General features: G+C 40.0%; 1 long non-coding RNA gene across 3 annotated transcripts; it reads left to right on the top strand.

The window, feature by feature from the left end:
* Nucleotides 1-4: 4 nt before the first annotated feature.
* LOC136018651 (uncharacterized) lies at nt 5-27,763 on the top strand. Of its 3 annotated transcripts, XR_010614518.1 has the most exons (4): nt 5-93; nt 1,076-1,289; nt 14,315-14,438; nt 14,537-15,361. It is a non-coding gene; the product is annotated as an uncharacterized LOC136018651 (long non-coding RNA). The 3 variants fall into 3 exon arrangements; XR_010614517.1 differs by lacking the exons at nt 14,315-14,438; nt 14,537-15,361 and adding an exon at nt 25,760-27,763; XR_010614519.1 differs by lacking the exons at nt 5-93; nt 14,315-14,438; nt 14,537-15,361 and adding exons at nt 834-972; nt 25,760-27,763.
* The last annotated feature ends 204 nt before the right edge of the window (nt 27,764-27,967 follow it).

Genomic DNA, 27,967 nt, shown 5'->3' with positions numbered 1-27,967 from the left:
GGGGTTCTACATGTTGTTAAAAAGGAGTTAGGAAGAAGAGGATTCTTTTGCTGGGCAAAAGTTATTTTGGACCTGAAGGAAAGATGTTTTCCTGTAGGTTTCCTGTGGTTCTTTTTCTATGCAGGACTGCTATTAATGTATTCTGCTTATTTTATTTATTCTGAAATTATTAGCACTAGATTTTGCTATAGCTGAGAAACAGAAGTAGGGAAATAAGGCTGCTTAATTTGTTGTGAGGGTGGTTGGGGTTTTTTTTCCTGTAGAGGATTGTTAAGGTTTTTCTACAGCTTGAAGGGCTAAATAAAGCTCACACTTGTGGTCATATCAAATGGATAGTCTCTATCAACTCTTATAGCACTACCACTTATAAGAGATAGCAAATATAGGCTCTTCCTTTTTTTCTTTCTTCTTTTTTCTGCTTCTAAATAGAAAGCAGAGGCCTGATTAAGCTTCTGTCCTTGTAGGTAACCAAAAAATGTATTGTTCAATTGCAGCAAATCATTACTGCTTTTTTTCCTATATACTATGAAGAAAAGTGGCTGTTCAAGAAAAGTCATATCCTACTGAAACATGTTTGGTGCTGGTGGAAGCAGGCTGCCTGTGCAAACGGATCTTTAGGGATTTATGGTGATCAGTTTTTCCAGCATTAGGAAAGCCTGAGAGCACATTATTTTTAAATGAGTTATATATTTAGCGCTATGCCCACCGTTCTTTCAGTTCTAATTTTAGAGGGCAGGGGACAACTCTAGCACTATTGTAGCCTTGTCTAAATTTAATATAGTTGAGTAGCTGATGATTATCAGAGAGATTGCCTTTTTGCTCCTTCAGGAATTTTTCACTCAGGAAAAAAAGTCACTGTGTAGTACTCAGCTTAGGGTATTGTACAAGTTGTAGTACATGAGGAAAACGTGTGCTCTGAAATAGTCTTTAAAGACCAATTTCTTACTGCAGATTTCAGAAGCAGAAAATGAGGTTGGTTTGGGCAATATTTTCCTTTGCCTTATGTAGAAAAAGCAGCAAATTGTGCTGGTAAATACCAGTAGACCAGTCCTATCCCTTCTCTGTATGAGTACAGATGCCACTAGATAAAGAACAGAACTAAGGATCTTCCAGTTCACCAGTTGGCTTGCGAAAGGGGTGAGGAGTGGTGTTCCTTTCTGCTTGCCCAATGCCAAGGGTCAGGTGGTCCATCCAGAGCCATGGTTTGAAGACCAGAAGAGGAACTCTTCTAATACTTCAGTCTCTTACAAGATAAAGCTCCCAGATGGTTCCCCCACTTACAGTTATGGGTAAGTGTGACTTTTAACTCTTACATGGGTTTCAAGACAGTCTGGACCTCCATGTGTTGTTTTTCTTATTATGGTTATAGTGAGCAGTATCGTCTCAAGCAGTGTCTCTCTGAATTTGTCAAATGATAAGCTATCCATATTTTATGGAAACAGGAACTTGTGATGCTGGGAGGTTTTTTAAGTGTAAGTGATTAAAGGCAACACACACAAACAGTTTAGCATTAGAAGCAAGCTTAATCTGCATAACTACACAGTGTCAAAGATTTTTTTTCTAGACAAAGGGTGTTTAATGAAAAACTCTGCAAAGAGAGGCCTTGCAACTTCCTATAAATATTGGGCTCTCTGCCTTCCTTCTGAAATATATTAACAGCCTCAAGAGGGATTATTGATGCTAGCAAGTAAGTTTAAGCAGTCCTCAGAAGTCCCTGACACTGTGTACAGCATTAGAGTTTTGCATATGGTTCCCCCCACATGCACTTAAGTGTTTTGAGGTTGGGGTGATTGCAGGTCTCTGAGAAAGCAAGATTGATAAAGCAAAGCAATCGGAGTTATTTCCTATGCATGAAATTGATTAAATGCTTCACTAAATGGCTTATAAATTTGGCTCTCATATTTCTGTCACCCACTGCACAGATTACAGAAACTCCGTCTATATCCATGTTGTATACAATACCAAATTACAAAAGGTTGTAAAACCTAATGTTTTGTTTAAAGTTTTGAGCAGGACCATATGCCTTTGGTGACCTTGAGTAAGCTATTTTAATTCAAAACATTTTAAAGAGTAGAAGAGAAGGAAAAAAATCCATCTGCATAACAAAACTGAACTAACACAATTTAATACTTAGTATGCAGCATATCATTTCTTACTTCTTGCCCGATAAAATGTTAAATCCCCTTCTACCAGAGTATTCTAATTTTACAGCTACTAAGCGTATGTGGCATGAAACCTAGAATCTCAGGTTTCCCCAGATTGAATTTGCTTTCCTTATTTTATGATCTCTGTTATCAAATCTATCTGGGAACTTACATGGTCCCCTTCATTCTGGAACCCATGTGCATCAGGCACTAGTGGCACTGATCTCATCAGACCCTTTAAAATGAAGCTCTATTGATTTCTGACTTAGCATAGAGTTTCATTACCTCCCAAAACAGGATGAGCAACTGAGGCACAAAGATGCTGAGGCTCTCAAGATGCCAAAAGCAGGTGTGAGTAGTTTGTGCCCGGATCTGCTTGCTTCCCTTTCACATGGGACAGCCAAATGACTTGTACAGTTTGGGGCAGAGCTGTACAAATGTAGTCAGCTGCTGATACAGTATTAGTTTCCAGACTGTGCTTAGTCACACACAGTGTCCTGCGCACACTTAACAGCTGCTGGTTGCACCCAGTTATGCTCTCGGTCCACAGCAGAGCAAACTATTGGCCCATCGAGTCTTCTGTTATTTTAAAGCCTTGTGTTGGCTTATACCTTGGCTGTCCTGGTGTAAACATCTGACCTGGAAACTTGAGCTCACCCAAAGCTGTCTAATTGTAGGAAAGGACATTACTTACAAAGCCACAGATATATATTAGCCACGCTAAAATAGGTAGATGGCTTTACAGAGCCAGTAAACATGCTTCTGCTGACAGTCCTAAATAACATTTTACAGGTTCCTTTTTACATGCAGCTCTGTTTTACAGATGGAAAAGTGAGGTTCAGCAGGCAAACAGGCTTTGCCCAGTGTCAGAGAGCAAGTTCTCTGGCAAAGCTTGAGGCTGAGCTCTGGCTCTTCTGCTCCCCAGTGCTTTAAGAACCCAGCCATACTCTCCTTAGCTGTACAAATAAAGATCTTAAGCGATTAAATGTAAGTACTGAAGCGAAGCTCATAACAAGCAAGGGTGAATTGGCATGAAATGCAAACGTAAGCATGAGAAAATAATCCGTGTTTTTTACCATAAATGCCTGTTTTCTACAGGAAAAGCTATGTTCTCCTATAACATTTACAAGCCATCTTGCCCCAGCAAGGATTAACATTTGGCATCGAAGTACTGATCTGGCAAAGAGCTGCCAGTAATGTAATCTTTTTTACAACCAATGACATGCTTAAAGTCTTGACGGACTTGACCTCTGCCCATTGCTAATCCCTAACTTTCTTGCCCATTCAGATGTACATCTTTAAAGAGATGACACCAAACGTATAGCAAACAGCTAAACTTTAACTGAAGGTGAAACAAGAGCTGCCCAGAGAAAAACATTGGGTGGAGGGAAATCTGAGTGTTCCTTACTCAGCCTCATGCTGGGATTTTGACCCCATCATGGGGGAAGAGGTGCCTGCTCAGTTATACATGTGCAGTGGCTTTGTCTCTGCCCAGATGGGAGAACACACCTTTTGGCACTCCAGGAGCACTGAAGAGCTCTAGCTATAATCAGACTCTTTATGCTCAGGCTGTCTGAACAGTCCTTGATCACAAAGGACTAAGCTAAACAAAGTAGATGAAGCTCACACATGTTAAAATGAGGCATAAAGAGACCTTATATTTTACTGAATCAGTTTCTTCACTCCCAGCTCAGTCATTTGGTTTAAAAACCAAAGTGATAGATTTACACTATGTTCAGATAAAATAACAGACAATCCAAAAAGATTCCAGCTGTCTTTTCTTTCATTTGTGTGACAACCAGTCCTGGGACACATGCCAGCTCCTCAGATATTGCTGTTCCACAGCCTAGTTATTCTAACTTCTGGCAACTGGTTATTTGACCTCTTGGTGGCTTGTCATTTTAATATCACTTTCTCTATGTGGATAATGTGGTAGGAATCCCTCCTTCATAATGCAACAGTCTACACATGGTAACTGGCCAGAACACTGAAGTATTGTGCTGCTAAGTCCAGTGTTGAGCTACAGCTGAGGAGTACTTATTGTGGTTGGGAAGCACAAAAATATGGTTGAGTTTCTTGTTCATGAATCAGTGGTCCCCAGCCACTGGGAGAAAAATCTGTTCTTTCCTATGCCATGTTACAGACCATTTCTGGGTCACTCTAAAGCCATGTGATAGATGAGCACAGCTCTGGCTCCAAAGGACGCACAAAGAGGAGGTCAGCTGAGTTGCATCAGCCCTCATAGCTTCCACTGGCTTGTGGGTGATGGGTTACATCACCCCTATGTGAGAAACCAGCCAGGTGTAAAAACTCACCTATATTCCTCTGTCCCATTACTAGTGATTACAGAGTGGTATAAAGGCCAGCAGAGTGCTCTGTATCCCATGGAGATCCTCCAGTGAGTGGCCAGTGCTGTTAGATGAGGGTTGCTTTTCATTAGTTGCCAAAGCAGACTAAAAGCATTTCAGAAGAACCTGGCGTCTCTAGGCAGTCCAAGCTTCTGATGCTATACTCAAGTGAAAAAGCATGCAAGCAATCCAAACAGAATCAGTAGCCGTATATGTTAAATTAAGGCGATATTCCACTGTAAGCCCTTTGTTCACCTTAAGCAGTCAAAGCACAGCCATAGATTATTTCTTTTTTCCAGTAGTCTGGGAATGGGATCTTAGAAAATGGTGTACTCAATCTGACATGGACTTAAATAGGTTTCAGAATAATCCATTATGCATCAAGTGTTTAATCGACATAATTAATATTTTTAAGGAGAGCCATTTACATTGTAAGTCCTATACACATTATTTACAATTTCAACAGTAACAGTTAATGCTCTGTGACAAACTATATTGTTTCCAGCTTGTTATCCATTCATAACAAGGTCAATCTATTACCATTATTTTTGTGAATGTAGCTGTTACCTTGAGGCAAAAAGTTAATTGTAAATTACAGAGGAAGGATTATTGAGTTGGGTTTTTAAACTGTATTCACTGTAATGCATGGTAATGGTGCTATTTTATGAAACATTTACATTTAAAAACATTTGAAACATTTTTGCTATTCGTATCAGACGTGCTGGACAAATTAACTTCCAAACTTTTCAAGAACTTAATGGGAAGGGAAGAGAAATTTGAAAGGATCCAGCTGAACATTTCATAACCACTGCAGTTAAAACCAGATGCAGTCTCATCTAGTCTTCCATGTTGTCTGAGACTAGTCTCTCTGCCATTACCATCCAACACAACTCTGAGAAGTGCTTAGTGCTCTGAGAAGCAGTAGGTTTGATTGTAATTTAACAGTAACACTTTAGACCTTACATCACAGAAGTGATCTGTAAGAGATGTATCTTAACATTATATTCAGCCCCTGGTACATAATCAGCACACGGTGCCAGTCTGATGTCTGAACTCTTCTACCTCCCTATTTTCATACAATTTCTACTGCATTTCCTGATGCCCCAGGAGACAAAGTTAAGTTTTATATTTATGTCCTGCCTTGTTTGCTCCCACCTGAGCAGAAGCCAAAGGGTATGTGGCATTGCTGCTTCCCAGGTCGCAGTAAAAGCTGTCATTCATAGTCTACACGGAAAAGGATGGAAAGCCATCATAAAATCTGTCTTACCTGCATCATTTTAATGATGCACCTCAGGGCAAAACCCATGAGCTTTCCATTAGGTCATGGATTTGTCCATCTTAATGGACAATGGAGTGTTGACACCATTTAACTTCAGTCCAGACAACACTTCGTGCTACGCCCACAGATACAGCAGATCTGCCTGCCACATGGATCTCCACCTTAGTTGTCTTCTATATTTGTACTTTGAATTAGGTGACTTATCTAACAGCATTTGATTCTGGCTTCAATTATAGCTGGCACTGAATCTGCACAATCACTTCCAGAATAACAGAAGACAAACTCATAAACACCAAATATTTTGAGCTGACTAAAGGAAGAAAGAGGACAATCACTGATCAGATGCAGAAATGCATTTCTAGTAACACAGGGATGTATGTTAAAGCTTTATGTTCTTTACTGCAGAATAGCCAGGTGAGAGCTGTTGGGATAAATGCTTAACCATCCTATATAAGATATGTTCTGACTTCTCAGTGATGAAGTTTGCATAGGAGGCTTGGAGTGTTTGGGTGAAATGTATTTCCTCTGAAATTTTATAGAAAGCAATTGAAATCAATTAGAATCCATTGTTTCAACACCCAGCTGCTCACTTGAAGAAAAAAGAAGCCTATTCCTTTCTTCCTCCTCTCATAATGAAAAAGAAATTTGTCAGGCTTATGGATTCTATTTGAAAGGCTTAATATGCTAAATCAGACCAGGTTTTCTTTTACCACATGCTCTCAGAAACTTCAAGGCATCATCGGGTATTAGTTTGCAAAGGGTTAAATAACATTATTTCTCTGGTCTCCATTGCTGGTAGTATGTTCAAAGTGCACAAAGCTCAAGACATGTGCATTCTTCGTCCAATAACTTGTCCAGTAATTGGTATATTGATTGCTAATGTCATCATGTTTTAGTATATATAAACCCTCTCACTCTATCATACAGCCGCCAACAATCCAAGAAGTCATTGTTTATTCATTGTAACTCCCAAACTGGCCGTGTCAGATTCTGCTTGAGGCCTTGCTGATAAAAATCAGCAGATGATTGGGCACACACATTCTTGACATGGCTGACCCGTGACATCTTAGGGCCAGCAGGGAGCCTGTCATTATGTGTACAATACTCTTCTTTCTTTCCCCTTATCTATTCCCAGATGACTTTGAGATTTTTATTAACTCATTAATGACTGAAGATGTCATTAAAGAAAGTGGGGAGGAGGGGGAAGAAGGACATTTTGTTTGTTTGTTTAAAAGTGGGGAGCAGTAAGCTATTGGCTCTGCAGAGAGAAACGTGGAGGAAGCCTAAAGACAAAGCTGAAGTCTGTCTACCCAGAGGAAAAGACTGTTAATTCATTAGGATGACTAAAGCTAGTGTTTAGATGGAGAAAATGTATCAGGCCATATTTGAAACACAACTGAAGAAGGAGGGATGGATTTCTCCATGTTTACATAGTACAGCCGGTAGTCCTTACAAGCACAAGAGGATGTCTTCCTGGTGCTACCTGGGTGTTCAAACACTGAAGTTTTCAACTCAGAATTAGTTTTGTGTTCAGGGCTATAATTTCATCACGTATTTAAAAGTATATTGTTTTATACAGGGAAATAACGTCTGCTTTTTTATTTTCCTGTAAATATGTCAATTGAACAGCATTTTATATAGTAATCACACCTGCAGTTCTCCAGGTTTGGTTGGGGTTTTTTTGCATTTTCAATTTGTGAATTCTATCTTGAATATAACAAACTACCAAATATAACTTAGCAGATTTTTACTATGTGGTCAGGATTTGATTGCATTAAAATATATATTTGGAGCAGAAATTTCATATGAGTTCACCCGTAGCCTGCTTCTGATCCTACATCAGTCAGTCACTAAACTTCCTCTGAATCCAGGGTAAACAACTAGTCATAGCTCATAGGCTTTTCTTCTATTTTAAAATCTTGCCTATATTTCTTAATTTCTCTTTGAAACTACCTCACAGCAGATATTTTTATTGGAAGCTGGATTCACGTGACAGAGTAATCTTTTTCCTGCTGAAATTTGGGTATTTTCTGTCATTAAAGGCCTCTTGGTTCAGAACCAAGGACTTAATATTTTAAGGATTGCAATTATTTTATTTTAATGATTGCCATTTGTGGACTGACTGAGGAATAGTGAATGCTTTTCTGTCTTAGGCAGCTGCCCTCCATATGGCTGTTGATCTCAACCTAGAAATCTCTGATGTGATTGTAGTGGTACTGGACGTTAAAGTGACATAGAGCTAGATGTCATCTGCATTGGCTGGCCTTTAATAATCTTTGTTTCAATCTCTATCTTTTTGATGAGGTGAGTGGAAGAAAGATGAGCTGGTTTCCCTAAGGGCCCTGCAAGTATTGGTATAAAATAATAGAATAAGCTGCTTGGATGTGATCTATGAATTACTAAAACCAACTCAAACAGGAATCTGCTTATTCTATCACATAAGCTGCAGATAATGGCTTGCCAATCAGACATGTCAATCTGACCTTATAAACTGACTATAGCAAGTTTTAGAACTAATAGACACTTAAAAGAAAAGGCTTAATTATGCCATATTGTTTATGACAACTCTGTTCTCTTCACTCAACAGATGATGCAGATCACCTGGGCCATAGGGCAAGCATTCTTAAGAATAATGATAATATTTGCTGTGTGTCCTGAGTCCTTCCAAAGATAGTGGATATTTTCTGCAATATTGGAAGTCATTTCTGGTTTGCTTCTTTGAGAGGTTTTTATTCCTCTGTTGTCTCCTGATAATTAACAGAACATTGTTTGTATTGCAGTGGGAACTGGGGTTCTCCATCAAAGGTCAGGCATTTGTGCAAGATGCTGTCTGGAGCTTTAACAAGCTATATATATTTTTATATATATTTTTAATATATATATGTAATTTTAAATATATATATTCTAAAGGAACACAGATGGGTTTGGGGGGGGAAGAAAAAGAGAATGACTGGCAAGAACACATCAACATGTGCTGGCCTAATCAGCTATGCCCAGCTTAATCAAGGTGTACCATTTACCTAATGTACCTTTCTGACAGGAAGCTTTCCTTTCTCCTCACTTGCTGACACCCAGACTCTCCTCCATCACATGCTGAAGTGGGAACCTGTGATGAATCTTTGGATAATGGACTGTTGCTTTGACAAACTACTCCTAGTGAAACACGTGCCTGTCTTGGCAACAATAATAGCCAAGTACGGATTTTTGTGGAAGAAATAGAGGCTTTGGGGGCTACAGCACCAGACTCTGAGTCTATAAATTGCTGGACTGGGATGTTAGATGCCTTTTAATATTTTCAAACATCCAGTAGAGTAATGAAAGAACTGTAGGACTATCCTGATGTAAGACCTCGGGAGAGTTGTTTTCAGAGATCATGGGAGCTCACAACTTGTTTAAGAACATGAAGTCCTATCCGAGTAATAGCTGGAAATAAGTTGCTTGATTTTTCTATCCCTAAAGACAAATTCTTGTAATAGCAAAAGTGTAAAATCCAACAAAGAAAGGCTTGATACTTCCAGATACTCCAGCCACATCACAGTGGAAAAAAAAGGCGTACTGACAGTGAAACTCTTCGGGGTAAATAATGAGGACAGACTTCTCAGAAGTAAACTGGCATGGATTTGTCCATGAGATGTCAGATTCAGAACTTGGGAAATGAAAAGCCTCTATATACCAGAGAGCAGGCCCTAGCCCAGCAGTGGCAATTCAGCCTTCTGAGCCACAGGGACTTCCTTATAAGCAGTGGTATATTAAATGTGGAATCGGGTAGGCTGAAGGGACAGCAGTAACGCAGAGACAATGTGCAGTGACCAGATATGAGCTGAAGCCAGACACTAATTACTCTGCAGTAATTTTGTTTTCCTCTACAGTTGACTATCTCTTGCTCCTGGAAGGTAAATGCTTTTCCCATCACTTAGGTTTTAACATCTGGTACATATTTTAGTTTAACAAATGCTGGGGAAAGAGCAGGTTTTGTCTATTTATCAGATTTAGTATCTTTATTAATGCAAAGATAAGGGTGGATTTTTATACTGTGCACATAGCTGGAGAAGGTCGGGGAAGAGCACTTTTAGACAGGCCTAGGTCAACAAAACATATTCATCCATCACATCTGCCAGAACGGAAAGACAGTTGTCTTGATGCTCGGTCAATCAGAGACCTTTCTGCTGAGTCAACTGACAAGATTGCAAATATTTGTGACAATGAGGACACTTATCCATTAGTAAGTGGGCTGAAGACCACCTACACATTTGGTGGTGGGTCTTCAGCTTAGCAAGTTCTACACTCTTGAACACCAACATATTGCTATTTGTGGTCCTCTTCTCCTTATCAGTTGAGAATCATTACCAAAAACTAAGCTAGAATAAGAGGAAATAACAAAAGGAAGTGATTCTGAGGTGATAGTGGTGGAAGGTGTGAGAGTCAGTAGAAAAGTACAGTAAAGAAACCCATGACAAGTCATGATAAATGGGTCGTTATAAAATTCATGTTTAGGCTGCACCAGTCTGGGGATAATGCCATTCGTCATGGCAACACTGGGGCACTAATGAGCCCTCATTGCATATTCATGGCTCTGGCGCCTCTCTTCTCTCTCTGCCTCCCTCCCACCCCGAACCAATGCCTGGTAAATATCTCCACCTCAAGCTGAAACTCGACTTAGGCTGCTTTCTTTTTTTTTTTTATTATTATTTGTTATGTTGCAGCAATTACACTGTAAAAGTGCTGCACAAGATTGATTGCTCTGATCTGTAGTTCAATTGTAAATTAGAATACACATCCCCCCGGGGACACACGGCCCCTATTTGTGATTAAGAAAAAAGCCCCATAATAGACTAATAGCTAAAGTTCTCTCTCTTTTACTTTCAGGCAATTAGCTTGATGAAATGGCCTCTTTTTGTGTACCCTGGAAGTGTAAACCGATATCATAATGAAGTATATGATGTTTATTCTATTATTTTCACCTTGCCATGTATGCAGGAATGCATAAATAATGGCTGCTTTGTCTAGTACATTTACTGATTCAGAAGTAAACTATGTCTTAAAGATGCAGTGTATGACCCTGCAGTCTGATGTTTAAGCTGGACACTGCGACTAGTCCCCATCAAAACTAACATTCTGCCTAAGGAAGTTGGAGACCATTTTTATTTAGGTGTTTAAACACTGTTTGCAAGGCTTGCATTTATAAAGAACCTTGATTGGAAAATCCTCCTAATAATCTTGTGAGAAAAATAAGGTATCTCCATTTTACAGAAAGGAAAACTGATGGAGAGATGTTGAACATGTCACACAAGCTCACACAGGCCCTTGGTAAGCGCTGAAGAAATCCTAGCCTCTTGAACTTATTTTCAGGCAATGAGAAGCTTCCTTTCCTCTCTCTTGTAGTGTTATTAATGCTGTCATGGATGGTTCATGGAATGTCTCTGACCTTAACTTGCCTCAAACACTTGAGACTTCATGGTGTCATGGTTGCCTTCGTTCCCATGTGACATAGATGGCTAGAGCTCTTTCACCTGAATCCAGGGTGGATATGGTCATGCCCATATTCAACATCATGTGTTGGGTGCTGGCTTTCCCAAGGCTCAATTTGAGCTGTCAGTCTAAGCGAAGGAGTCATGTTGTGAAATAGCATTGTAACACTGTGATGGTGTTCGTGCAGTGGAGCTCAAGATAAATATCTGGGAAGAAAACTGCCATATGGTGACAGCTTTAGCCATACCTGCTTTGTGACTAAAGGTGCTTCTACGTTAGCCTTTCACTTCTGCCCAGGAGTACACTTTTGAAGTGAATCTTCCAAATGACCCTGCTTACCCTGCCCCACAGCATGAGGCAGCCTTGGAGCATGCAAACTGAAGTTTAATGTGTTCTGGGAGCTCCAGCAGCTAATGGGAATTCAGTCCACAGGAGCATGCTAGGGCAAGTCCAAGTAAACCTCTGACATGCAGCGACCTGGGACCAGTCCCTGCTCTTCAATGCACAGTACTAGACATACCTTTATTTGCCTATTTGCTAAGTGAAGCAAAGTTCCTATCGGAGGAGTTATGAGAAGTTCAGATCATATGGGAGTGAGGACATGAGGAAGTGCACTGGTTTATGAATAATCCATCAGTGTATCTGCAATATTTTCATGTAATTTCAATTCTGAGAGAGGTTCTGTAGGGGAATATAAGAGTTTGGAAACATTTTGCTAAGCACTACCAGTGCAAACCTTTAAAGGGTAACGCTCTACATGGCTACAATACCATATTCTGTTTAAACTTGTTCATCATTGTCTTCTTGCATGACAGCCTTGGCATTTAAAATATGTTAAGGGTGACACAATACTTTCACCTGGTGAAGACATACATCACTGGAAGGATGTTCTCATAAACAAAGTGCTGCAGGCTATGATCTTATCATTCTCCTCTTCCTTCTTCTCAGTTCAGTTCAATGACAAACACATATTTCTCTTCTTTGCTCCAGTTTCTGGTCTAGAGAAACCTGGTGTTGGAGCAACAGGTGATGTTGCAAATCAGAATGACAAGTGTTGGTGGTGGCTTGGTGGGGGGAATGCAGCGGTGGGGGGGCAGGAAACATGCAATGAATTCTGTCATGCTTCGGCCGGTGCACCAGTTCTACCCAGTGCTGCAGTTTTACAGCATGAACAAAAGTTTAATCAGGTGCGTGCCTGCACACGCATGGGGCTCTTTTGAGAAAGACAAAGCAAATTAGAGTGTTCACATGTAATTAGCTGGCTATTAGTGTGGTTCAGCCAAGGCGATAGGCAGATGGTAAGCTTTGAGATAACTTGCAGATAAAAGGGCTGAAGGTGTTCTAGAGAAAGCTGGAGGTAATAGTTCAGAAGAGAAATTCCTGACAAATTGAGCAGGCATCTAAGGATGGTCTTGCCCTGCACCATTAGCAAGGCACAGTGTGACTATACAGGCCTTCCCTCTCCCTGCTACAAAGCTTAACCCTTCCTGGCATCCAGTGCTCTTTGTCCCCAGATAGCCTACTCTTAATTATTTATGAATTAAAATACATTTATAAATTAAAACTTAACCACAATTTTCTGTTTGAAAACATTACTTTGGACTAAAACTGTGAAATTCCCTGCTCATGCTTCCTGCCCTCTGTCTTGTGACAGCGTGTGAAACAGTCTATAACCCTTGCAGAGGCTGGAAAACCTCCAAGTATTTATCCGAGTATAGATGACCAGGTCTAGTAAAAACATTATCACTTACCATAAGTAAGGATCACACTTGGAAAGAAACCCAGAGTGTGTCCGAGTTCAAGTCTTCAACTTGTATGAAGCTGTGGGTATCTTACTAAATCTTCCTGCTAAATGAAAATGTCTTTATGCTTTTGTCGCATTTTGTAGCTGGCAGGGAAATGCTTCTTTCTGTCTTTTGGGGGTTTTTAAGATGTTTTTCAACTAATTCTCTGGCTAATCAATAAGCTGTTTAAAAAAAAAAATTCAGACTGAGCCATTTGCTTCAGTAATTTCAGAATATTTCATTTTTTGCTTTCACTTATAAATTAAAAATTAAAACCAAAATTCCCAAGCAAATGTTCACTTAGAAAAATATCTACTGAGATGCAATGATTTTGAAATATCTTTAACATCTTGTTTTCAGCTGAGGAAACTCATGAAAGCCACATTATTTTCTCCAAACCTTTTTGACCGTTTGGTGTTTTCCAACAGACTTCTCATGGAAAACTCCAGACATAATCCACTTGTATCATCAGTTCACTATCTCAGAATATTCTTGTTTGGGATGGCTTCTGAGAAGGAATAATTGAGAACTTCATGATCTGAGTTGATGCAGCACTGAAAATTCCAAATACTGGAGAGATTATCATAGAACTATATAATGGTTTGGGTTGGAAGGGACCTTAAAGGTCATGTAGTTCCAACCCCCTGCTATGGGTTCCACTACCCCAGGTTGCTTAAAGCCTGTCCAACCTGGCCTTGAACACTGCCAGGGATGGGACACCCACAACTTCTCAATTATCCATGTCCAAGTACCTCTTCATGTAAAAGATTATATTTCTCAAGGCACATATACCAATGGCCCATTGCCCCTTCTAGTCCTCTGCCTAGGACTGATCAAAGTGCTTCTGTGGAAGTGAAAATTTGTCATTGGTTTTGCACAGCGTGTACACTAATTCTTTACCGGTGTGTAAACTCTATAGCAAATCTGTTAGGATTCTGTCCTGCAAGGAAAATGCACACTTCATATATCAGAGGAAATTTTCTTCTTTTCTGTCATGCCATACATAGAATTCACCAAATAGACAGAAGTAGCACTGTTGGAAAGGGTTAAGCCAGATTCACTACAGAACATGCTATTTTTTTTGCAGACAAGGAATCACTTTTCAGTGTACAATTAGAAACAATTAGAACATAGCAATTCTAAACCCCCAAAGAAAATTACCACTTCTAGTTTTAACATTCATTTGTTCAAGGCTTATGTAGGCATTTGTCATGTTGGAGTGAATTCTCTACAGAAGAAATGTTGAACCAAGAGTGCAAGATTGTGTTGATGTTTTGGTTCATCTTGAAGGAGGGAACCTTCTGCCATAGATCTCAATTGACGCTCAAGGGGAAGAACAGCATGTACGAGGAGAACCAGCATGCCAGTGGCCAAGAGCCTGCCACTAGAGATAAAGCCTGGAAACCATGTCAAGGTAAGGGCCCTCACAAGCCACTCAGCAAATGCTTTCTTTGCAGCTCTTGCTGCTGTGCTTACTTGCTTCCCAATACCCATAGTCTTCGTTTTCCTCAGCTCACTCTGCAGAATGACAGGAAAACCTCAGGTTTTCCACAGTTTCTGGAGAGAGGAACAGGCTTTCAAACAAGTGTTTGCCTTGCCTGGAAGTAACTGTGCTGAGTTACATCAAAGGTCCAACCAGCTCCTCACCACGTCTGTGCAGAAACCCCTAGTAGATATACAAATGCCGGAAGTCAAACACACACTAATTCTTCTCCTGAGGTATTTTCCTTGTTCCTGCCACTCAGGGCATTACAGAGACTGATAATTGCGTAAAACAACGTTTAATGGTATCAAAGGAACTATCTTCCATGCATGTCTAGTCCTCTTCTAATCTATTTTTGATATCCTGTGGCAGAAAGTCCTACAAGTTAATTCTGCTGCATGACAAACATGAAATTTTGTTCACTTTAAACCTCTCTTCTTTCTTGCATTAACATAGTGAATAAATATTCCCCTCTTCAGAATATTCTTAACATTTGTCATCATATAAACCTCAGCCATCTCCTTTCAAAGAGTTCTAAATTTATCTAGTTTTTTCTCATGTGGAAGCAGATACATACAATTACCCACAAGAAAACCACTGTCAAGCCCAACTGTTGTTACTGAGACTGAAACTCTTCCAAAAATTAATTATTTAAAATAATCCAAATGGTGCAAATATCTAAAGATCAGGCAGATCTATAAAACCTGCCTACAGCAAAATCATGCAATTAGAATCATGCTCATAAGTGTTGGAGTCTTAAAACATTAATAGATCATTTTAATGGAAAGAGTTATTAAAATTGTATTTGATTTGCATTATTACAACACTGAATGCACTATGGAAAACTGAGTTCATGAGAGAAGTGCAGCACAAAACAGATTCTTATTGCTGGAACTCTAAAATAGACCATGCTTTACAGTTCTGCCTGAATTTTTCTTTAGTTTTATTCCTCTTCTAAATTGATAAGAACTCCTGTTTTTATATTAGAAATAGAAAGGAGGAGGAGGAGGAGAAGAAAATAGCTCGATATTGAAATAAAACCTCAGAAAAGTAATTTGAGGAGAAAAGAAAAAATCCTTCCCGAAGTAATTTGTATCATAGATGTGTTGTTCTGATCATAACCACTATTAAAAGTCCTATGAATTGCAGGGTTTCTGTAGATGATTTAGGAAAACGTTGCCCCAAATGTGGAAGCAATTATAAGGAAATTCATGACTCGTTAGTAAGCATTCCTTGTTTTATTTCTGTTACAAGGAGACTGTAATTTCTGCATCTCTATCTGACATCTTTGTATTGGGCGCTTATCCTCCCTGATGTGTTTATAACATTCCCCGTTTCATTAGTGGGACATCACCAATAAATCTGATGTACAAACATCTTCCTTAATCTGGCAGAAAGGAGAGTTTGTTGGAGTCAATGGGATCATTTCCATCCTTTCCAACAGGCTTGGAAATAAACCTACAAGGGTTAAAAATATATAACCAGAATCCCAAGGTGGATGAAGGAATGCAGTGCATTTTCTCTGCAACTGAGGTATTTTTAGTTTTGTATTCTTCAGAATCCCTATAAAGGTACGTCCCTCATGCACGGTTGTCTAAAATAGCGTTTAGGCATTTAGACTTGAGTTGATTTAATCCAGTACAGAAGTGTGCTCTAAATTTTTCAGGGCAGTGTAAATGTGCAAAATGGTGTCTTCATGTTCAAAAGCTCTGTATGATTTAGAGGAACTGTGCCAATAAATTAAAGGGTATTTCTACTAAAAATAGAAATGGTGATGTCCTGCAGAAAAAATATTCTCTGTTTTCTGAACTTAAAATATGGTTTAAAATTCAGTGATGAGATCCTCAGCAGGTGTAAATCATCACAGAAATGATGCTGTAACACTTTACATGATATTACCAAATTGTCTTGCTGGTAATTAAGAAAATCCTCTATGGAATCAAGACCAATGACAGGAGAAAGTGTAAGTTGATATTGTCTCAGCACGCATAAGTGGAAGACAGAAATATTCATGTGCATAATCTTACACCTTGCCTACATGATACCCAGTGGGCTAAAGTAATAGCATACAGAATTATCTCGGAAAAGGCAATTCTCAACAGAAACTAAAAATCTTATGAGCTGTCTGTAAATTTCTCATAATTCTACATGGCAAAAATGAAAATAAAACTAAGGCAAATACTTGGAAAATGTTTCTTTAAACTTTCTTTAAAAATTCAGACCGTATTAGTCAAATACTTTTCTGTATTTCATCCCAAGAAAATCAGTAGCTCTTTTTCCCATTTTCTTTTCATGGCCTTACTACAACTATATCTGCAGCCCAGAAAAACAAATGTAATTCCTATTGGGAAAGTAATGAAGTCATTCTAGTGAAATGTGACAAATTTTTGCTCTGAATTTCTGGTGCAAATTTCAGGGGAAATGGATACTTCTTAATTCAGTAGCCACTTTCATGAAGAGCCATGCAAACTACGTTGTTTCTTTAATATACCAACACACAGCCTTTTCCAAAATCAAACATTTCTTTATCATGTGCTTCCCTTCCTCAGTATTAAAAGTGCATCTCTTTGATCCTGGTGAAACAGACAGCTTCCTCAAGGAGATGTGAGAAACAGGTTACCTAGAGAACCTGTGGCTGCCCCATCCCTGGCAGTGTTCAAGGCCGGGCTGGATGGGGCTTGGAGCAACCTGTCTAGTGAAAGGTGTCCCTGCCCATGGCTGGAAGTTGGAACTGTGGTCTTTAAGGTCTCTTCCAACCCAAACCATTCTATGATGTCCATTTAGAGCAACATAGTCTCAGGGCTGGGATCTCAGATGTACATGAAACATGCTCTGACCTATGTCTTCTGCTCATGGCTTTCCTCATTATCCCACGGGGTTTTGAAATAACTTGCTTTTAATTCAGATTAAGTCACTAGGGAGGTGGCAGGTCTAAATCCCGTGTAACAAGACACATAGCTGATGACCAATACTCTGATTTCTAATTTTAGAAAGTAAGATCAGCTTTAATTCCATTATCCCAAAAAATACTTCAGAAATAGTTAACTGAGGGAGAAAAACTATAGTTCATAGTGGTGAATGACACTTGGATGCATGTTTTACAATGTCCTGTAAATCCAGAATAATCAGAATCATGATGTCATAACCAGATGGCATTACAAGGCTTACATCTTTACCATGCATAAAGATAAAAAATAGTCTGTATAGATTACTTGTGGGAATCTTTATTGCAGATATTAAAGGATATTAGCAGAAATCAGGAAATAATTAGGTGTATATATATATGATTAGTCTTTGACCTCGTGGAAAATGTAGAAGGCAAAAAATACTACGTATTAGAGATCCCTGAGCAAGATGTAGTCACCATGTGCACACATTAATTCAAAGACTTTTTCCAAGGTATAAAAAATAATCCACTAACAGCAGGAAGTAGAAATATGTGGACACTTCTCTGAAGCCCTCAAAACCAAACCTGGATGCCTCTCTGAAGCAGTCTCCAGCAGCATTGTCCTTCCAGGAGTTAATATCTTCGCAGTCCAAGCAGGGACACACTGAATATTAGCATCTTTCTGAAGCTGCTTGATGTATTGAGCTCTTTTTTAACTTGGTATCCTGAATTTTCTTGTGTTGTGTAACGTGAAGTGTAGCCTTTTTCCTTATTAATACAGAACACACAAATACCCACGTGAAAACTAGCAAAATGCTGTCTGTTGTAAAACAGCAAATATTTTGTATAGAGGGAAAATTCTGTGACCTGCCCACTAACGGAGAAACACAGATAGTTTCTCCTGTGTGGCTCCCAGTGAACTCATCCCATTTTGTGCATATTGGAGCTTTGTAAATCTCCAGAGCTTTGTGTTTAGCAAAGCAGATGTGCAAACGGGGAGATCCTGGTGACCTCACCTCTGAGAATAAGGCCTTTGACATACATTACTCTCCTGCTGACAGCAAGAGAGGTGTGGATCAGTTGGCATTTCACACCTGCAACTAATGTAGAAGTTGTAATGGTATAAGTGAGCATTAAGAATAAAAGCGATGCTTTGGACACGAACCAGCTATATTTAACAGGAAAGGTGCAAATCCGCATTATGACTCGGGATATGTATTAGCTGCAGCCCTTCTTTAACCTGGAAAGAAAGAATTATATCCAAGGGAACTTACCTCAAAGAGTTTCTCTTTCCTCTGGCAGAAGTGATGATTAGGCTAAAATTGGCCATTTGTTTTATCTGTAGTTGGGGAATATACAATTTAGTTTGTACAGCTTCAGCTGGTACACCAGTCTCTGTTCAAGATCCTGATCTATAGATACCTCTTCACAATCAACAGAGCAATGAACTTGAGTAGAGCTCAGGACCTCGCTCATCTCCTTTACCCTGGATTGTGCTGGCCTGGTAAATCTGCAGGGGGATGAGGTCTAGTTGAATATCCCCAGTTCTCCAGCTCCTCCTCTTCTTTGGGAAGTCTGTGCCTCCAGACAGGCTCCTGCTGCCAGGAATTACAATAGCCTTTCACCTACTATTTTCTTGTTGGTAACAATGATGTGCACTGCCCTTTGGGACTTTTGGACTTCTGCTAATAGTTTAGCGTGTATTAGCCTATAATACTACTGATCAGGGCTCTCTTCACTAAAGCAGATTTATCAGCTACAAAGCATTGGAGTTGGTTTGTGTGTTGCTGGATCTAGGAGTAACAAATCTTAATGGGTGGGTAGAAAGGTACTGTCACCCTTTATATCAGCTTGCTTTAGTCCTGGGAATTCATTTCCACTTGGTTTTTGGAGGTTTCTTTGTCAGTGTCTAGCAAGTGGCTGCTCTGATGCATCATGGGCTGTCTACTTGGCTGGGAAATGTCATGGGTGGAAAGAAGCAGTTTTGTCTCCTCCTGCCAAGTGTATACAGGGTGGGAAAGGGTTACACCAGCACATCTCCCCTTGAAAAGTCAGGGAACATGACCCCCCACCAAAATGGACCCCTGGGCAACTACGTGACATTCAGCTTGAGGAAGGAAACCGGTTTGTCACCTCATTGCCTAATGCGTGATCTCAAGTTAGAGCTGAGGTGTACCTATGGGTGCAAGAGATAAGATTGTTGTTAACGTTGTGCTTGTATTCTGAAGATACTCTAGTTTCCAGCCTCAGAATGGGATACAACACTTAAAACGTGGTGGGATTCTCGGTTACATGAATACTAACTTATAGGTTCTCCTACCAAATGAAACAAAGCATCTCTTCCTATGTATCCTCCTTATTTCTGTTAGAAGATGCAACGGCTCTAAAGTAGATGAGACCTGTTATAATCCACGACTCCCTAGCCTGAGAACTGTATGTACATATAGGATGGTGTTCTTACCCAGAATAATGTAAGCTGTGGATGAAGTATGTATGAATACTTTTGTGTAACGTGATTGTATGCGTATATTCTGCAAAATGTCTTTTGCATGTACTTGGAAAAAGTAATGTGTATGATTCAAAGTAATCACATACACTAAAGCATGCAGGAAGGACACAGAAGAGACAAGAGAAGGTATAGATAAAGGTAGGAAAAATGCCTCTCTGGCATTGAACCTTCAGTGTTTCTCAACAATCATGATACAGTGGCTTTGTTACTCTTGATGCAAACAAGCCACTGAAGTTTTCCTGCCTTTTTTCCCCCCGTGTAAGATGTCCTTTAAGCTGTGATGAGATCACTGGTGTCTTAGTTCATTTTTAATCTTTTCGGAAAGGATTCAGGAACTGCAGTGAGGTCATGACTGCAGTGATATCAAAAAGGATGGTTTTATGGAGGAGAAATTTTCCTCTCATTTAGCGAAAGCACAACAGAATTTGCAGCTGTCAAGTGTTTTGGACAAGTTAAGTTAGTTAATTTTTGACTGTTGTATGGTTTTGCAAATGACAGACTGCTTTATGCTCTTTTTCTCTTCCAAAGTATTGCATTAATCCAACACAGTTTACAGACAAAGCACCCTGCTAGAGTGGTGCTCCATTTGAACAATCATCTAGCAGCGTCCTTACCCATGGTACCACCCCAGTCACAGAGACAAGAGGGTAAAACAATCAGACTCCTCTGATTACTTCAGTGTGCTCACGTTAGACCTCTGTATCCTTCAGAAGGCAGATGCCTCACTGAGAACATCCTTGTTCCTGTCTCTTTCAAAGAGAAAAATCCTTGGGGCATCTCCCAGGGCCATGGTGTCCCTGTTTAATATGACGTATTTGTGCCTTATTGATCAATGGAGTAAAGTCAGGCATAAATCTGGACATTTCAGGCAATGACTGGGACTTGGAAATGCCAAACTTTCACTGTTGTTCTGATTTTACCTCCAGTTTTTTAACTCTCTGTTTGCTAAGTTAAGTAACAATGGATTGGATGGATTCAGTAGTGGAAACATGTAGGCAGATAGAACTGTATGCCTTGCTTTGCCATGGCCAATGTATTGTATTTTACTGTGTTCTAATGAACTTAAAAATTACTCCCCTGCATGCTTGCTGCCTGGGTCAGAGGGGTTATTTTGCGTTTGCTGTCTTCCTGGATTCTTGAGATAATTCCCTCTGGATTTGTTGGGTCAACAACAAAGCGGTGACAACAAATACACTGCTGCTTTAATCCAGTGCTATGCTTTCTCCCTCTTTGCAACATGGATTTGTGCCTGCTACCAGTTATACTGCTCCTAGTTTAGCAACTTTAAGGCATTAGTGACACAGCACAAAACCAGTTCCCCTTTCATATCTAGAGACCAAACATTCTGCATGATCTGTGTGACACAGTGGAGACCACAGGTTTAGTTTCACTCAAAGAGTTTAAGAGCTTCAGCTACCCAGAGAGGAGTGGGAGATTAATAGTGTTCACTGATAGCGATAGTGAACTGTGCGCTCTAAATCCCACTGCAAGCAAAGTGAGCCCACCTCTATACTACTAATACATATAGCGATAGAAAACCTTTCTATTTAAAAAGACTAATTAATAATGTTTAGTGGTCTGGATTTCTCCGTATGAATTGCAGGGATTTTGGCAAGCTTAGGGAGGTGGGGAAATAGGTTAACGCTGCGTTGTTTAAAATTGCAGGGGTTTAAATTGTTTAAAATGATACACAGATAGGGTTTCCACACCAGATTTGAGACATTTGTTCCTTTTCATTTGTACTAAAATTTCGGCTTGAGCTCACATTGCCATTCAACCCAGACTGCTTTCCAGACCAGCTAATTTGTCTACCTGTGTTCCATTTTAGGCCTTGGTTTTAATTTGAGGATGGTTCCTGCTAATACCAAAGACTGGATAGGACATCCATTAAAAGTCTACACAGCAATTGAAATGGAAAATTCCAAAAGAAACCCTATTAGAGTTTTTCTCCATCAAATCAACATTACAGACTTCTTATGCATTTCTTAATTAGACACTGATATTAACTGGACTGTTGCATGATTTAAATCTAGCTCTTAATCTCAGCTATTCTATGCTGCTGTAGTTTTTATGACATCCAACTAGCGACTGCTTTATGCATTAATCTATCTGGAAAACCACCTTCACTTTTTTTTTTTTGTCTTTTTTTAGAAGAATAAAGGCCCCAAGAAGGAAATGAAAGCTTTTGGGTTCAGCCATTAGTAATTTTCTGCTTAGTATTTGAAAAATTGCTTATTTTAATTGCTTCATAGAAGAAAAAGATATCAAAGCTAACGTTCTTTCTCTCCAAACTTTGTAATTATTTCCCTCAGACTCTTATTTGAAATGCCTTGAAAGGATTTTCATTGAAATGTAGATTTCTTCCCTTTCAAAAGTACTTTTATTCCCCCGTGCTTCTTTCCCCTTTTTTTCTCTACTGACTTCCTCCCTAGATTTAGAGCAAAATACATAGACTCCAATCTCTGGACACTGTAGCATGTGTCACACAGATGTCCCTTAAGTACCATCTTCATTAAAACTAACCTTCCCATGGCCTAGAGGCTGTGCTGACAATTGACCACAGGTCTTAGCTGAGCATCATTGGCTTTCCTCCACAGACAGTGAAGAAGTGATAGATGTTATAGGGGTTTGCTGTATCAGTCATACTCATTCTGAAAATTGCTGTGTGATTTGCTTATTAATATCACTACCACAATCAGGGAAGCTGAATGGAGACAATCTATAAATGTTAGTGAGAATGCCAGTGAAGTCTGGGGCTTGTGATACAGTTTAGGTTCAGGTGAGCTTTGTATAGTTTCAGTTTCTGTTTCCAGCAGTATAAAGCCTGAATATCCTAATCCAGGAAGGAATTTGCTAACCAAACCCCATAGTTAGTTCTGCATTGTATTTAAACATAGAATCATAGAATCATAGAATAGTTAGGGTTGGAAAGGACCTCAAGATCATCCAGTTCCAGCCCCCCTGCCATGGACAGGGACACCTCACACTAAACCATCCCACCCAAGGTTTCGTCCAGCCTGGCCTTGAACACTGCCAGGGATGGAACACTCACAACCTCCCTGGGCAACCGATTCCAGTGCCTCACCACCCTAACAGGAAAGAACTTCCTCCTTATGTCCAATCTAAACTTCCTCTGTTCAAGTTTTAACCCATTACCCCTTGTCCTGTCACTACACCCCCTGATGAAGAGTCCCTCCCCAGCATCCCTATAGGCCCCCTTCAGATACTGGAAGCACGAAGCTTCAGGATCATGTTGGCCTCATCAGTAATCCTTGATACAATACAACAATAGCAGCAAGAAGTTCTTTATTTCACCTATACATTTCCAGGGAATGTTATTTACTAATAGATTATGATCTGGTCAAAATGATCTATACATTCATTACACCTAGAGTGGGCTTTCATAACTCACAGTATCTAAGAATGAGGCAAAACTCACATTTGTTTATAGTGCAGAATTCTGCTCAGCAAAAAAAAAGGTGCATTGAAAATACTGTCCTAAGCACCTTGTGATCCATTCCGAGTCCTGGGTGATTTCTCATGCCAGCTCAAAAGCATCTTTAAGAGCCTCAGAAGAGTGAGGACCTGGCTGCTTCAGAATATAGCAGTTCTCTCTGCAAATAAGTGGTCCCGCAAGCCTAGTGCGGTCACGGGTAGGGTTATCTCACAGGGGGAATCTTCACAGTGGAACAAAACATTTGGAGAAGGGAAGATTGAAATGAAGCTAAAGAATTCTCAATATCAGATTTTACATGTGTTTCTTTGCAGTCACACAAAAGGAAGAAAGAGAACAAGAAAACGAGTTAGAAGATGGAGACAGAGATGGTCTTTTAAGCTACTTTTTTACTCTCTGAATTTACAGTACTGATAGACATCTTCATTCAAAATTACTCATTTTTTATATTCAGATACTACAGTTTTCAATACCAAGTCCTAGATTTGTCTGGACAGATTACCCTCTTATTTCCACAATGAAACTTAATTATCCTTTTTATGTCTTCAGATACTTTCAGTCTTTTCCTGAATCATTTCTGGGGACAGAGAGCAGCTGATGGGTCAGTCAGAAAAGCAAGTGTTGTGCATCCCTGCTGGCCACACATTTTTGAAGGCAGAAGCCCTTTGCCCCCAGATCTCCTTAGAAAGACTTTGAGTGCTAGTATATAATTTACTTGGACCTACTTTTGCTGAGCTTTTTACTAGGCAGAGACTCATCATTTTCTCAGCACCTTTCTGTGTATTACTTGGAAGCCTCTTAATGTGAGTAACTCACCTGGAATCTGTAAAAGGATATTTGAATGATTCACCTCTGAGACAAGAATAACCCCTCATGAAATCCAGGATGGGAATGACTGCAAGGTTTGAAACACACCTTCCTATGTATCACTGCTGTTGCAGCGGAAAGGAATGCATCTGAGTAAAGTCCAAATAACTGAATAAATTGGTTCAAAGCAGCAGTGCTAGCACAGAGGGTCATGTAAGTTACCAGTATTGAGTAGTTACTAAACTTCAGGACACTTCCTTGGTTTCATTTGTAAAGAAGCCTGTAACACACATTAGCCATTATCACTACCTTCTGTGTCTGAGCAAAGCTAACATAGTAGTCAACACGGAAAGGTTGCATTGAGGTAATCCAAGACTTGCAAGTAATATGAGAAAATTATAATGAGTATCCATTCAGTCTGAGAGTTATTTTTTAGCTCTAAGTTTCGGTTGTTCAAATGAGAAAGAAGTGTTACAATAAATTTATATATATATATAGGCTTAAAAAAATCACCACATTCAACAGAACGCAGAGACAGCGCAACTGGTGTGTGTTATAGAATCCCTTCTGAATGAAATGCTGAATCCCAGAGGACTGACCTGGTAAAATAATTTTAATGTATGAATTGAGCGGTGTTGCTGTGGTACATGGAAATGCTTTATTGCATTGAACAAGTAGTGGTCCATAGCAGTTTCACAACTAGGCTGGGATTAACAACAGACTTTGTATGGATTTTATACATTGTATAAAACCCAAATTAAACAAAAATGCACTCACCCGGGAATAGCATTCAGATACCAGTCACATCTCTGCATGAAAGTTGCTGCTTCCAAATCCAACCTGTGACCTGAGCCTGAAAGCAGGGAACAGGATAGTGCAGTATCGCTGAGACCACATAGTCTGTCATACCAAAACCAGAGATTAAGATGGCACTGCGGAATAAAACATAGGTTTCTCCGTCACACCCAACCTACATTTTTTCCTGATGAGTTTATCACTCTTAATAATTTCCACTAGCCTGGGAGAACAGATAATCTGCTCCCTATAAATACAATAAACAGTGCTTCAAAGGACGCGAAGTTTACTCAGTTCATCGTTTCAGTGATTTGAAATGAATGTAAAAAGAAAAGATGTCTAAATCAAAATGCAGGATCCCGGGATAGAAGGTCTCAGGCTGAGTCCCCGTTTTTGCTGCTGATGAGTTCTGTCATCTTAGACCTGTCGTTTTAACCTTCAGCCTGGGTGCATTTGTCTGCCTCCATTAAGTAGATAGTTAAAACCTTTTATAGGGCTCTTACGGTACTGTGTACTGTACAATCTGTACAGTGCCTGGCAATAAACTAGGTCCTGATCTCATCTGTGCCCTCGCTCTGTGTGACTGGAAAATGAGTGATAAAAAATAATAATAAGCTCTGAATAATTATGTATTGTCTTTATAGTGAAGCAGGCCCTGAGCACCTTCTCTCAGCAGAGCTTTCCACTGGGAGAAGCCCCATTTAAAACATCTCCCTGGCATAAAAATGAATCGGATCCTGTCACATGAATGGCCTGCATTTACTATTCCTTTCACTTACCTTCCAGTTGTTCATTTTCAGAGCCGACTTGTGCCTGCTCCCTGGTTGTCAGCAGGAATTGGGTAACAAGAACTTGCTGGAAGTGGATTATAAAACAGACAAACACACAGAGGAAGAGCTGCTGACTCAGCAGATGCATTATTGCAACCGTGATGTAAAACTATCAAAAAACAAAATGAAAGTTCTGAATGCCTCATAATTCACAACAAAAATGGAAGGGAGAAAAGTGAAATAAGGATTTTGACCAGTGCTAATGAATTTGGAACCACACTGGCTTTTGAGATCATAAGAAATTAAGGATGGGTCCGGGTTCAATTCTTGGTCTGTCTGAGCAGCAGATGTTCTCCTTCCTGTAACCATCGCAGCATTAAACACTGCATCCATGATCTGTATAAAGGCAGCACTTAGACTGCCCAGATTACAAGAACCACTCCATTACAGCCAAGAAAATCAGTCAGCATCTCAGCTTTAGGATACTGAAAGTATTTGGCAAGTTCAGGAGAACACATCTCCCAAGCTCCCAACAGCTCTAAGTGTGATACCAGGGCTGCCTGTTTCATCTGGAAGATGGGGAAGGTATGTGCTGCCTAGACTTTGAAGCTCTTAGAAAAGATAACAGTTCATACCTGCTGCTTGTCCCAGGTATGGTGCATCTCCTCCAGGGAGATGGAGCAAAACACCACTAGTAACCTAAGGGATGTTTTGGTGGGAAAAATGAGAGATTATGGGAAAAATCTGCTGGCCACTAAGTGCCCTGGAGCAGCTATTGCAACACTGAAGCAGTTTCTGTGTTGCTTTAAGACATCTGCTCTAAGGAAGCATCTGCAATTGCAACTGCATCTTCTTTCTCTTAACTCTCAGATCCCCATAGACCAGCAGTTGCTTTGCTAAATGAAATGCTTCTTTAGGGAGACTGGCTGGCCCCAGGGTTTGGTAATGCAATATAGTGCCTTTCATCTCTCACCCATGAACCCAAGTCAAACAGAGTTTGGTAAATGGCCAATAACCCTTCCCATCCCAGGGGCTGCTTGGTGACCTGTGTGAAATGAGGAGGGTCATCTCCGTGTCTGTTTACAAGAAGGCAAGTGTCAACTTCACCATAAAAAGGGACACAGTTACTACTCATTATCACCCAATTTAACATTCTGAAGCCAAGAGAATGAGCCTAGAAAACTCCCGATCTTCTTACCCTACAATGGCAAATGATGGTGTACAGAGCCAGTACATCAGGGCTTGAAGAACGTTAATGAAGACAGTTGCATTGTAGCAAAAGAGGCTGTGCCTCTCCCGTGGACAAGAAACCGAAGTCTGAACTACTCACAGAGGTGTGTGATTGCAGTTCTTCCCAGATCTATGTGGAAATCCCCAGGAAAAATGGTTAAGGTTTAGGTGCAGCAGGCACTGAAGCACACCCATGAAGTTAAAAGGCTTCTGCAAATCTGTATTTAGGATCTTAAATAGACACAAGCGACCTGAATAGGGACACAGCATCCGGCACTGATAGAGTTAATATGCCACGAAATCCTTCACTGGAATGCTCTGTTCCCTCACCCATCATGAATATACTGGTCTGGTTACCAAAATAGCTGTATTTGGAAGGGTTGAAGGCCAGAAGCTTGCTGCAGCACCCGTTCTTGCACTGCTCATTTTAAGGTCAGACCTTTACCATCAGGAACCTGTTAGAAGAAAGAGGAATCGCTTTAAAAGTTTTTGCCACTCTGGACTTTACCCTGGAAGGTCCGAGAGGGGAAAGGGAAGGGCAGGGGCAGATAAACATTTGGCCACATGAAAATGGATCACATTCAATAGATCTGCCTATACCTCTGAAACCCGCCCAAAACTACAGCCAGCTTGCTCTTAATCATAGTGTTTCCAGTCACCACTATCATTTTGTAGCCCTGCTATGCCATAGGAATGATAACACTGTCACTGTCAACTGTGAGTTACTGTTTAATCCCTGCTATCTTGATTAATGGCATTAAATTGGTATACCTATGTTAATTAAACAGACAATGGCTGAGGCAGCTTTTACTCCTTATTCTTTTGTGTAGATCATTTCACAGGGCTTCACAGGTTGGGAAAAAAATAGCGATATAGACACATCATATTTCAGCTCAGCTGATAAAGCTGTTTTACTCATAGAGTGGCCCATGATTTTCTTTCGCATATCACAGTATAAGCTTAATTACCATGCTGCTGCTGCATGGCAGCTCCTCTCACTTTCTTTCT

Source organism: Lathamus discolor, chromosome 8, assembly GCF_037157495.1.
Source record: "Lathamus discolor isolate bLatDis1 chromosome 8, bLatDis1.hap1, whole genome shotgun sequence".
Classification (NCBI taxonomy): domain Eukaryota; kingdom Metazoa; phylum Chordata; class Aves; order Psittaciformes; family Psittacidae; genus Lathamus; species Lathamus discolor.
The sequence above is the reverse complement of the archived record's forward strand: the minus strand, read 5'-3'. Positions and strand labels throughout refer to the sequence as shown.